Source organism: Scophthalmus maximus, chromosome 11 (assembly GCF_022379125.1).
Source record: "Scophthalmus maximus strain ysfricsl-2021 chromosome 11, ASM2237912v1, whole genome shotgun sequence".
In the NCBI taxonomy this organism is placed as follows: Eukaryota; Metazoa; Chordata; class Actinopteri; order Pleuronectiformes; family Scophthalmidae; genus Scophthalmus; species Scophthalmus maximus.
In genome coordinates, this window is record NC_061525.1 from 21,127,261 (window position 1) to 21,140,774 (window position 13,514).

The 13,514-nt window shown below is 49.1% G+C and overlaps 1 protein-coding gene across 1 annotated transcript in view; it reads right to left on the reverse strand.

Annotated features, from left to right (window-relative positions):
- Positions 1 to 13,514, reverse strand: part of LOC118299476 (limbic system associated membrane protein) — a 493,821-nt gene that overhangs the window by 375,570 nt on the left and 104,737 nt on the right. The gene's annotated exons all lie outside the window — the stretch shown is intronic.

The window sequence follows — 13,514 nt, forward strand, 5'->3', positions numbered from 1 at the left end:
CTCTCTCCTCCTCTCTCTCTCTCTCTCCTCCTCCTCCCCTCTCTCTCTCTCTCTATCCTCCTCTCTCTCTCTCTCTCTCCCTCCCCTCTATCTCTCTATCCTCCTCTCTCTCTCCCTCCTCTCTCTCTCTCTCTCTCTCTCTCTCTATCCTCCTCCTCTCTCTCTCCTCCTCTCTCTCTCTCTCTCTCTCTCTCTCTCTCTATCCTCCTCCTCTCTCTCTCCTCCTCTCTCTCTCTCTCTCTATCCTCCTCCTCTCTCTCTCTCTCTCTCTCTCTCTCTCCTCATCTCTCTCCTCATCTCTCTCTCTCCTCATCTCTCTCTCTCCTCCTCTCTCTCCTCCTCTCTCTCTCCTCTCTCTCTCTCTGTCTCTCTGTCTCTCTCTCCTCCTCTCTCTCTTTCTCTCCTCCTCTCTCTCTCGCCCTCTCTCTCTCTCCCTAAGTGTGTGTGTGTGTATCTGTCTCCTCCTCTCTCTCTCTCTCTCTCTCTCCCCCTAAGTGTGTGTGTGCGTGTGCAGAGGCGATTCTACAGTATGTTGGGGTCCTAGGCAAAAAAAGCACAGGGGGCCACTCGAACCAGCGTTCGTCACCAATTTGTGATACATAATCTGACAACGACAAAAAAAAAATCGAGTGAGTAGAGTCGGGTGGGGCCTCAGGGAGGTCTCCTAGTGTCGTTGCAGACTTTGCGCACTGTCACTGCTGTAGTTTTAAGTTTTGTCAGCCCTCGGAGGGGGGGGGGGGGGGGGCTACTGACCTGGGGGTAGGGCTAAAAACTGTATCACGATATAAGTGTTTCATAACGGTCGATATCGATAATTATTGATAAATTTTTATGACCTAAGAAACACAAACACGAGCCAACGAGATGGCGCACCCAAACGTGATACTGTTACATGATTGGCTATTAGGAGTCTTTGCTCCGGTTTCTTCCAACGAGGAAACAAAAATGGTTGAAACGACATATCGAACGCATTTTCTATTAATATTGATTACCTGTCTATCGCGATACATATCGTTATCGTTTTATCGCCCAGCCCTACCTGGGGGCCCCGAGCAGTCGCCTTCTGTGTGTGTGTGTGTGTGTGTGTGTGTCACATGGAGGCTCTCCTACAGAAGATAATAAGGGCCAGGCATAAGAAGAAGAAAAACTGAGGTGGAAGATTTTTCTTTTTTTATAAATTAAGGGGCAACATTTCATTTGTTTATTCAACATTTCGACATAAAGTTGAAATGTCGACAATAAAGTCGTAATGTCGAGATAAAACAAGTCGAAATGTCCCCAAACGGCCGTGTTGTGGCACCAGTTCAGCTTTCACACATCCACATCAACTAACGCTAGCAAAGCTACACTAGCTTCACTACGCTAGCTTCACTACGCTAGCTTCGCTACGCTAGCTTCGCTAACGGCACGCCTCTCAGAAATCATCAACGGTTGTTCGGCAGTTGAACGTTATCGTTGTAACAGGCTCTTTCTTGGCCCATGTTTCATCCTTCCACCAAGTTTCAAGTAGTTTTATTTTTGCATAATCCTGCCACAAAAAAAAACAGACAAGGGGAAAAACACAATTTCCTTGGCGGAGATAAAAAAAAAAAAAGAGTCGATTTAAAATGGAAACAACACAAAGCAGACAAAAGCATCTGCCTTTATTATAATGATAATAACGTCGGCTGAGGACAGGAGGTGAAGGTTGAAAATGTGCACGTTAAGAAACACTACACCTTTGGTGTGGATTATTTCTAGGGCCCATTGTTTCCACTTCTGACACCTAATTAAACACTTTCTTTTCCCAATGACGTCCTCTGAGAACAGAGTCCTCCCGGTGTTTCCGCGCAGGAGCCGCCCCGTCCCGCACACGGACGGCGGCGCACCGACATCCAGCGTCGGATCACAAAGTGGAGCCGGTCTACGTCGGTCCCATTGGAGGAAAGCCAGTTATCTGTGTGCATACAAGTGTGCTGTTTTACCCAGAGAACTCCTGACAGCAGATTTATTAAACAGAGTTTTTTCCTCGGAGCCACTGAAGCCGTTTTCTCCAGGTTTTAAAAAAAAAAAGAAATATATATTATTTTCTCCGGCCGCAGTGAGAACATCTACAGAAGACAAGTTTTTCTTTCATTCTATTATTCGGGGAATCGAACGGTGTAACACACTGGCACTTTGCTGCACAGTGGCAGTCCTGGTCAGTGAACAGCAGGAGCCGTTCGTTTCAATAGACTAATGGTTATGTACATTCTTTAAACTCTATTCACAACACGGGACGGGACGGGGGGGGGGGGGGACGGAGAACTTGGCGGATGCAAACGCGCACAATTGGTCCACCAGCTGTTCCCGGGACGTCGCCACGCACGCCGCGGCGCTTGGCGACCTTTTGCCCCTCGCGCAGCGGAGGCGCCGAGAAGCAAAGCAGAGGTGAGATGGAAAGGATAGTGCGTCTGTCAGAGGAGCGTCGGAGGGAGCGCGGCGGCCGGTTGCCCGGAGACGAGTCAGGTCTGTTTCTTGTTTGGGGGGGCCGAAACCTGCACGGGCCACCAGTGGAATGAGAACATGATTTCCGCAAAGACACGGCGTGTTTTCACGCCGTGTCCATGACACATGACAGCAGGTCGGCGTCGGAGCGCGACGTTGGCGGCGCGTGGCGCAGGAGGACTCGAGTCCGCCGGTTCACTTTCGAGTCCTTGCGAGACAATTACTCACGCTTCGCTGTTTCGGGGGGAACCGCCGCCGCCAGCACACGCGTCCTCCTCATTACACGTTCTCATTGAGGCGGGGAAGATTTCCGATTCAGTCCACTCGTGTCTTCTGCTGGACACCGGGGCTCACAGCCCGTGACCGTCCGAGAGAGTCTCGTTTCATTATTAATTTCCTGCCCACCGCGTTTCCGTCCTCAAAACGCGGAGCGCTGTCACGAGAGGCCGTTCCCATCAGGGGAGACGAGAGAATGAAGAATAATTACAGATTTCACATTTGATGTGTGATGTGAGGAAAAGTCTTGATAGAGTCTTTGAAGCTCAAAGGGGGATAGTGTAATGGAGCACGTCTGCCCCGAGCGGCAGCAGAATGAAGAGCGTTGTCTTATTGTAGAGATCCGTGTGTTGTGGGACATGCTTGCGGGTCACGTGGCGTGTTGGCGTCGCGACGTGTGCTTCACTCTCCCTTCCATCAACCGCGGACAGAGGCGATCACAACAAGAGAGAGAACGGACGCAATTGGAAACAAAGAAAAAAGTTGTGCGAGCAATTTGTATTGCTCAGTTGGTTCCATTAAAAATAATAGAGCACAAAGCTACAGAGCTGAGATGAACTGTGGTACCAGAGGGATGAAGGCGCGCGTTGCTCTTCGGACACTAACAGTAACGGACACTGACTTCCGTGTCCAATGAAATCGTGGGAAGAATGAACATTCAGTGGAAACGCTGCACTCGGAACAATACAGTTGCGTAACAAAAGAGTGTAAATGAGCGCATCCGCAAGCGAGGACCGCTCCGTCCTCCCAGTCAGCACCATGGACAGAGGCAGAGCAGCGGCAGAGGAAACTGCTGTTCTCGCCTCAAGTATTGCACATATTACTTAGATCCATTATTTAACTGCTTGAGTTGTCTCCCCCAGTATCGCTCTGAATTCACTCACAAAATATAGTTTTGGCCTAATATTTAAGATTCATGTACTTAAAAATGCGTATAAATTTCCATCCATTTCCATCCACTATATATATATATATATATATATATATATATATATATATAAATGTGTATATATATAACTGTGTATATATATATATATATATGTATATATGTATATATATATATATATAACTGTATATATATAGATATAACTGTTTTTTTCATTCTTCACATATTTCTCATTCTGCATATATTCTTCATTTCAATAAATCTAATCTTTTTTCAAATTCATAAGAACCGGGTTGATGTATCCAATAACGCTGGATACATTAAGTGTCACGCTGTTGTTCATTTTCACACGCACACGCACGCGCGCGCGCTCTTCCTTTCACCCCGACAGCGTTCACACGCGCCGCACCTTTTGTATAAGTTCGCCCGAGTTACTGTGAGGAGTCGTCCAGGCGGACGTCGGATACCTCATCGTTAACCAAAGTGTCGCGGCCTCCACTCTCGTCAGCCACTGGAAGACGAAGGAGGTCGGAGAGGGACACGTGCACCGCTCCACTTTCCATCCATCAAGCTCTCCTGAACTGTATCGATCTGCCTCCTAAATGCTGCAGTGCGCTCCTCTCCTCGCGCCGCCGCCGCGAGCCGTGACCTCCGGCGGTGGATCATTTACAGTAAAGTTGCAGACACTCGTTCCCCGATGCTAATGACTCTTGGAGCTCCAGTTTCCTCCCGCCGTTGGTCTCTGTCCTGAATAAAGAAGCTCCTCTGTCTATTTCTAGTGACTCCATCCCAGCGGCTTCCATCACGCCAGACCCCGGCTGATTACCTGTGACTCCGCGGAGGGCGTTTGATTTATGACTGTTTTGCTCCTGTTATTCTTCAGCGCCGTGTCCCGCCGCCCCGCGGCTCGTCGGCTGGCGTGCAAAAAGATCCCTTAAAGGACTTTGTTTTTAATTGCCCCGCCGCCGCAGACAGGGAACCGATGGCCGCGGCACCGAGCATCAATTTCTGGTTCAGATCCAGTGAAAAGTGCGCCGGCCCGCCGTCGCCCGGGGCCTTCACTCCTCAGGGAGAACTGGATTCCATCGTTAGGCGAAACATCCAGGCAGAGAAAAAAAAAAAAAAGATGAAGAAGAGTGAGTCTATATGAAGAAAGAAAATGAATTAAGAGTTAATAGAAACCCAGTAATTATGAGGAGTCTCTTTCTACTTGGCTTCCTCCGTCGCGGGGCGTCGCTGTGCGGTGAACAGTGAGCCACCAGCTGCAGCGTCTGCTCAGAGAACAATCACACGGGGGAAGAAAAGATGATCAACAGCCAGTCGGAACGGAATAATGGGATTTTTATTGGGACGGCTTGTTGTCAGTGTTCAACCAGCTGCTGCGGGAGACAACGGATGAAGAAAACACACCCACCGAGGTGACGGATCATCAATTCAAGACCGCCACAAGGAATAAATGTAGTTACAATACGAGACAAATGTCTCATTGATCGGCGCGATCGGACGAGACAAAACTAATGTTCACTGCGCTGTCAACTCATCCAACACTTTCATATCTCCACTCTCATCAAAACGTTTAAATAATTCTCTAATACCTACCCGCACGTCTGCTGACAAGCAACTGATGTGGTGGTTCGGACGGATAGAAGTTAAAGAGGAGTGGCGTCTCTCTTCAAAAGTACAAGAAGTGTCTGCACAAGTGAAGGGCACCACCAGCTCGTTCACCTTTTTCATCCAACCACAAACCCGACACGCTCGCCTCGGGCCAATCACTGACAAGCTGGGGAGCGCTTTAAAGGAGCTCTCCATCTCCTTCCTCCTTTCCATTCAGCTGCCGTTTCAACCCGGTCACCTCCCATCGAACCCTCCGACCCCGACGCCCCTGGGCGGGACGTCCCCGACCTCATGCGCCGGTCCTCAACGCCTCCACCAGTGTGTCTTTGCTCCAGGACGGCAGTCTCCTTTGGTTTTGCGAGCACCTAATTCATTTGGACAGCTCCGACGCGAGTTCCACGTCGGGGAGACGGCGATCGACTTCAGGAGCAAAGGGATCGGCCTCCTGGTCCCTACGCATTCTGGGGGGGAGTCAACCGTCGCCAGCCTACAGCCTGGCTGCGAACAAGAAGGGGATGAGCACACTCTACCAACAGACTCAACAAACTGACTAAGGGGGCTGGTTCTGTAACAGGCTGCAAGCTGGAGACGCTTTCCATCCGTCCATCTACTTCCTGCCAGGGCGTGGGCACCAGAGTCTGTTCACTTATTCTCACTCCAACTCCAACTCTCTGCTCCTGCGAAAAGACAAAAGAGGAAGCCGAAATCTCCGCGGCGCCGCCTCTGTATCCCAGCGAGGCGCGCTGCGAACATTTGGAGGGAGGGGCCGATGAGGGGACGCGTGACCTTTTGCGGTTCTGGAAAAAAAAAAAACCGGAACCTTTTGTGAGCATCTCTTCGTCTTCGCCACAGGTTCCATCCAAGACCCGACGAAAGGGCGCTGATGAATCTAAAGTCTGCTTTCGGCACAACAGTGGTCGGGGGAAACCGGGGGGGGGGGGTTTAGCAGCGCGATACGGCAGTGATGGAGGCACGGCGACCATAGATTCACGCCGTGTAAATAACAGGCTTATTGTTCTCACACTCGTTTGCACTAATTACTTCACTGTCCCCCCTTTTTTTTAATTAATGCTCCCGACTCTGGGTGAAGAGCAGAGATGATAAACAGAACATTCATCTCCCGCGTGTAACGACGACGCCGCCGCCGCCGTTGGGCAGGCTTGACGAGGCCACCGTCGCCGAGACATTTCAACCTCGCTTGTTGTTCACTGCTTCATCAGCAGAAAAGTTCGGACTGATCCACGTGACCGCTGGCCTTTGGCGCACGGCGTTCCTGAAGCAAACGCTCACTGGCAATAATTGCTCCACATCTCCGCGAGGGTCCCTTGTAAAGCTCCAGTCACGCGATCCCGGTCTGATTCGTGGCGCACGCCGCGGCATCGTCTTTCCCGGATCCATCCCGTCCGTCTCGTCCGCATCCTGTGAGACTTTCCTGCTCGTAAACGATCCGGCCATCAGAAAGTACAGGGGGCCAAACACCAGACAACAGAAAACAATCGGAGACCAGACATCTTCCGCGAGTGTGATCTCAGTGGTGACTCGGCGCTGACGAGGTCCTGAGAGGTAGAACAAAAATAAATGTCTTTGTGGAAATCATGAGAGCGAAATTTTACATTTATCACATTTGAAGGAATAAGGGATTATTAAATTTTTTTTTTAGACCACGGTAATTCATCCAGATAAAAAAAGAAGAAGTGAGAGTCAAAATGTCTTTGACCCCACGTGTCAAACAAAGGAATAGTCAAAGTCATTCATTAATCTGTCGAATTGTTTTCTCGATTAGGCCAGTAGATGTTGATCTTCCCACAACCCAGAGACGATGATTTGTTTCGTCCACACAACCAAAGATATCCAGTTCAATGTCACAGAGGAGCAAAGAAACCAGAAAATATTCACGTCTAAGACGCTGAAATCAGAGAACTTTGACTTATTCCTCCCATAAAAACTACTTGAAACCGATTAATGGATTATCAAAATAGCTGCCGACTAATTTGGTTATCGATTACACAGTAAATGTTTTGTGTGGAATAATGAAAATTGGTTTTATTTATATACTCCGTATATCGGATCTCAGTCTAGCACCCGCTGCAGAATCACACCCGTCGACCGCCTCACACTCACGCACGAGCAGCTGCACCTTCGCCGACAAGCAGGTGGTACAGGGCAAAGAAAAGGGAGGGAAACGCAGGAGTGAGAGAGTGAAGAAGATGAATAATTACTCTGCGATGGCAACAGATGCCTGTCGGTGCCAATCACCCCCAAAAAAAAAACCCCAATGATCCCTGTTTAGAAATACACAGATTTAAAAAAGCGAGCTCCTTCTTAATATCCCATCTGCAGGAGTCCAATGAGACAAAAAATAAAGGATGATTTAACGCAACATGAAGAAAAACATGTCTCATGAACTGAATAAATACATGCAATCATTTACAAATGTTCTTTTAGTAAAGAGGTCACAAAACAGCAGTGATGGATCTTATTCAAGGCTCGTATGAATCCATACCATGGCGTATGACGTTGAGTCCCGGTTTGAAGGACAGGTGACGGAGGTCAGTGTGTGTGTGCTGGAGGAGAGAGACGCGGGGTCCCGACACTGACGGGACCCTCCGGCTCTGACAGAATGACGGGCGGGCTTCGGGAGAACTGTGGGAGAGAGATGTGACGGGACGGGACCAGCGACTGGACACCGGGGTCGACACGCATCACGAAGATGAGGGTGCGAAGCTTCACGCTGCATTTTTTTGGGGGGGGGAAAAACCTCAGTTAACCCTTTTCCAGGGTTGTTCAACACAGCATGATGTTCATTTTGTAAACGATGGTCTCACTGAGAGTCAGATAGACGATAAAGCGCCGTATACATTGAGGCGTGGACACAGCCTGATCGACAACCAGTCCCGTCCAATGGGTGCATGGTTGCAGGTGTAGGTGGGCGCGCGGTGGACGAGCTCTCGGTCAGACCCGCCCCCTTGCTCCTACGTCTGGTCGCGAGAAAAAAAAAGAAGATGGCGCAGGTGAAAATGGGCGACGTCACGGTGGGTTCGCCACTTGGACGGCACCAAAGTCAGTGGTGGGAAAAAAAAAGGGCTATGTGCGATCGCAAACAACACAGATTCTGTGGGCTCCCTTCACAGAAGCAAAAGCAAAATCTTATGTTAATTATCGGGTGATTACATTTTGATTTGATCAGCTCGGCGGACGTGTTGCGATCTTACGGGATCAACGCGGGATCACGCAGGATGAAAGCGGCTCTGCGGCGGCGAAGGTCGCCGGACTACGAGACAGGCCGCTTACAGGAACCTGCTGTTTGCACACTGACAGACAAAGACTCGCAGACGCAGTCGCATTTGTCACACTGACTTGGCTCCGCTCGGTTCCACTCGGCGTGAGGTAGAGCCGGTTGGGGTTTGAGATGGCACCGACAGAAGTTGGAGCTTTTGACAGTCCGCATTAGAATAACAAGAGTGAACTGTACGACGGAGGAGGACGAGCGTCGACAGTGTGAGGAAGCAGTGGGGGGGGGGGGGGGGACCAGAAACATCAACATGTTCCACGTCCTCTTACGATGTGACGCAAACACAAAGGCCACGTGACAGTGATTTCTACCAGCAGCCGGCTGACGAACATCATCAGCCTCTTTATCTCACCGACATGAGACGTGGAGTCCAGAGCGGCCTGCGCGCGACGCTGCAGAACGAACCAGTCAAACGCTGCCGGGATGGAAGGCGACTCCTTGCAAAATGGTTAAAGAGAAGCAGTGAGATGTCTGGTGATTCATTTTCTAATTGGATCTAAGCTGCAATAGCAATGACTACACAAAACATTACCGCATACATTAACAACACACACACACACACACACACACACACACACACACACACACACACCGCCGTGACAAATCATCAACTGTGTCCATCTGGTGCCTCAGTGAAACACAGTGTTGGAATGTGTAGGAGGCTGCTGTTGATGGCTGAGTCACAGAAATTACAGTAACAAACTACAATCAGCGATTGGTGTGTGTGCGTGTGTGTGTGTGTGTGTGTGTGTGTGTGTGTTGGAGAATCGTAACCACAGTGATGATTTATGTCACCGTTTCATATCTGGTTAGGCAAGATTAACACGTTTGTGTGTTCTGTTTTCCATTGCAGCACATACACACTTTAAAACCTAAACAATAAAAGAAATGCAGAATGTACAACGTGATCCTTGCAGGAAGGGCGAAGCCATCGCGCTGCTGACGCGGCCTGCGATACAGCCGCCCGCATGTTGTGCATTCATCTCGCACGTGAGACAGAGCCGGTGTCAAGTAGCGTAACGGAATCTGACACTGCCCCGTCGATTCCAACAACTTGCACTAATTACAATGTCTTAAGACGACCCTGATAGAATTATAATGAGGTGCCTGATGAGAGAATTCAAATGAAAACACCGCATCGTACATCCACGTTGCGTCCCGACCGGGAAACTGTGGACATCCCGCTTTTCGCCAAGTGGCCGCCGACCTGAGACCAACCGTTTTGCATGTGGTTAGTTGGGTTAGGGATCGGGAAGAAGGGGAATCGAGCTCAGGGTGTCTCTCTGTGAATTGATTGGCTGATTCAGTTGTTGTCCCGGGAACAGGCACTTGGCACAATCAGGACGTTAGGAAAACGAGTGAGAACGACTCGGGGGACGTTTGGCAAACGAGTTGTCGAGTTTTAGACGTCACACCCAGACACATGGCGGAGGTACAGGTTTGATCTTATACATACTTGAGATTATTTTTTAATTTGTAATATGGTATTAAGTGTAAGTCCTCGTAGACCGACCCAGATGTTAGAATAAAATATATATATATATATATATTCATCATTATTTACGAACCCGATCCCTTTTTCTTCGCTCTCCGTTATTATGCAAATATTGGAAAAGAGGTGTCAAGGCGATGATGATCTAAACACATTCTGTCTACAGTATCCATGTCCCCCCCGCCACATTCTGACTTCAAAGCTCATCGAACACGCCGAAGGCAAAGACAACAACGATTTCTCAGCTCGGGCGAAACGGGATTCATCTGAGGAGCACGTGAACACACAGTTAACAACGTGGCGCAACACTGTGATTTTCCCCCTCTGATCAATTGCGAATGAAAACGTGTCCCGTGATTAAAGGTCCACGGGAACGCGGCCACGCGGGTAAAAAAATAACAACCACTTCCGAGTCTTCACTCTGTGATTCTGTGATTCTCTCTCTGCCCGCCGACACTCTGACCGGTCCCCGCAGCTCTGGCCTCCGGCACGCCGGGTCAACGCGGATGCTGTCAAAGTGCCTCGTGACCTCGCCGTGCTCCCAGCAGTGCAGGATGTCATTATGCAGCAGGACTGGGCCCGGTTCACGCTCCGCGCCGGCACACCTGGCCCGCTGACAGCCGGCGCCGCAGCTGGAGGCTATCGCGTTAGCACAAGGCCCGGTGCCACAAATAGTCCCGGGCTCGGCGTGACCACGTCTGCCACTTCATTATCGCCGAGAGGAAAGAAAGAAAGGGAAAAAAAAGGTTGATTTGAGCTGACAGCAGAGGCAACGGTCAGACTTTAGATTCAGGTATGAGTTAAGTTGCGTGTCCGATCCAAGTGGCAACCCACCGTGACGCCAAACTCATTGGTTTGTGAGCTGCCGATTCGAAGCTTCGGGTTTAGCGTTTTTGACCAGCGCCATCTTGTTTCTTTTTGCAACCGGACGTAGGAGGGGGACGGGTGGGTCTGACTGAGAGCTCGTTCAGCGCTCGCCCACATACGACTGCAACTACGCAGCGGTTGTGAGGTAACAGCTGTCATCGCGCTGTATCCGTGCTCCGACGTAAACGGGGCTTTATGGAACAATACAAAAAAAATAAACAATACATGCTGTATTGAAGACGATTTGAAACTGGAGATTGAAACATACTCTGGAAAAAGGTTTTACTGATGTTAAAAATCGAGTGAGAGTCATTTTCTCATAGACTTTTATAGAAGTTAGCTTCCTATCGCAACCAGTGGAGTCTCCCTCTGCTGGTGATTCCAGAGAATACAGGCTTCAGACACTTGGACAATACGACCATATATATATATATACAGTCTATGAGCCGATCCCACCGTACACGCACAGTGTCGCACAGGCACAACAAACAAACCCAATAACACCCAACACAATAATAGCGGGAGAGCAGTTCCTCTCGATGTGATGTGGCCACTGGCTCTGAACAGACACATGTAACTCGTGCAGCGCGCCCCTTCTCCAGTGTTTCAGCCTGAGGGGTCTCTTTCTATAAAATATGACCCCCTCCCGTAGATACTGCAATCCGGCAGCACAAGGCCTCACCTGTCAGCTACAACACAAGGTCAACAGTGTCACGACAGGGCTGGAGACAGATATCTGCCCGTGATCTGCTGTTGAAGGGAAACAGCAGGGAAAAACCAGGAACCTGATCAAAAAACACCAACAACAAAAAAAAAAAACAGACAAAGAATGGCCAACAAGGTCTATGCAGTCCATCTGACACATATCTGGCATTTTTCCCCCCGACAGCACTGTATTTCCTCCCTTTCCCTTCTTTGAACATCCACCAGCCTGATTTTCAAAGACATGCAATTAGAGTTTTGAAGAGAAAACCTGCTTTTTCCCGCACAAAATTGCATCAGGACATTTTCCCCCGGGTTTGCCGTTCACACATGGCGGAGGCAGCAGAGGACACTGTCCGAACGTTTTGTGGCGTTTGGGTAGAGCACACAGGAGGAAGGACACAAGAATAATTCAGCTGCGGATGGCACTGTTGGTGTTCACAGTCGTCAACACGTCCAGCTCCTCCGGACTTCAGTGCAGGTCTGGAAGCAACTTATGAGTCTGAACTCCCCTGGAACGTGAACTCTGACAGGAACCAAGTCGTCTCTGCGTGGTCAAATCCAATGAGACCCTCGATAGCATCATGGGAAAAATGCTGATATCCATGAAACAGCGCAGGAATACTTGAGCTACGTCTACGACAGTTTGGCTTCACTGGTACTTGCAGTGACTCTGAAACTGTGTTCCAGAATTTCAACTAACTACAAATAATTGCATGTGTCTCACAACGTCACTAAAAGGAGCAGAAGAAGCACAGGTCAGATTAATAACACGGTTAAAGACTCCAGACCATTAAGTCCACCCAGGTCCTGGTCCCTCCAGTTGTACATGTTGCTTCAATAACACGGCCGACAGAGACGTCGTAAACTAAATGAGCCTCAACTGTGCGTTTTTGTCTTGTACTTTACTTCAATGGGAAAAGGGAAGTGACACGTATGGTGTGTCCCAATTCAGGGGCAAAGGCCTCTGGAGGACTTGGTCGTAGGCCACGAAGGCCGAACCAAAATTAAATGGTCTACGGTTAATTTCCTATGTGCGTGCTGCGCTTGCAGCAACTCGGTCGCCAACATAGGCAGGATTGTTAGCTTTGCAACTAGGAAAGGTTGTGTCCCAATTCAGGGGCCACCTTATTCAGAGGAAGCCGTCTTTGGCAGCCAGGGGTGGATGGTCTTCCTTGGAACCGAAATTGGAAAAATCTGATACACGGTGGATTTCCTATCTGCCGTCACCAGAGCCTCCTAGCAACGAAGCCGTTACCTGAAGCCCCGTGACATGGTATGCGAATGTTTTTCACATTAATCCTGAGGGAGGTAGGGCTTGGAAGGATCCACAGGCTGGATCCTTTGTTGCTCTGGAATGGAAGGAGCCTTCGGAATGGGAATGCCTAGCTGGGCCGCTTTGTCGCAATCGGGCTTCAACTGCAGCCTCCAAAGGGTGAGACCCCTGAATTGGGACACAGCTATGGTATGGTGACCAGGTGAGAGTACTAGTTTCTTAATATGAATCATATATTGTCTTATGCTGAAGACATGGGATGAAGGAAACTGACACAGCATGTTACGTTGTCAACCTTATATATATATTCATCCATCACTTGCATCATTTATTGTTCAGGTGTATTGTAAAAGCTGCAACCAAATAATGTAATGCAATTCTTATGCATATGCATCTGAACAACATGTTTCAAATGCGCAATAATAAAAAAAGGGCATTTGGAACAGCAGCAGTGTACACATGGTGTGCTTATTCACCTCCGTGTACACATAGAAACCAGGAATGAGGTTACACAAGTCTCAATTTGAACCAAGCTGCAATAAATATCCACTATAATCTTCTCTAATTAGCTTTAAGTTCTGGAACCGTAATGTACAATTAGTGAGAAGAAAAAGGATCCAAAAACATGTGCAGCCTACTGTAC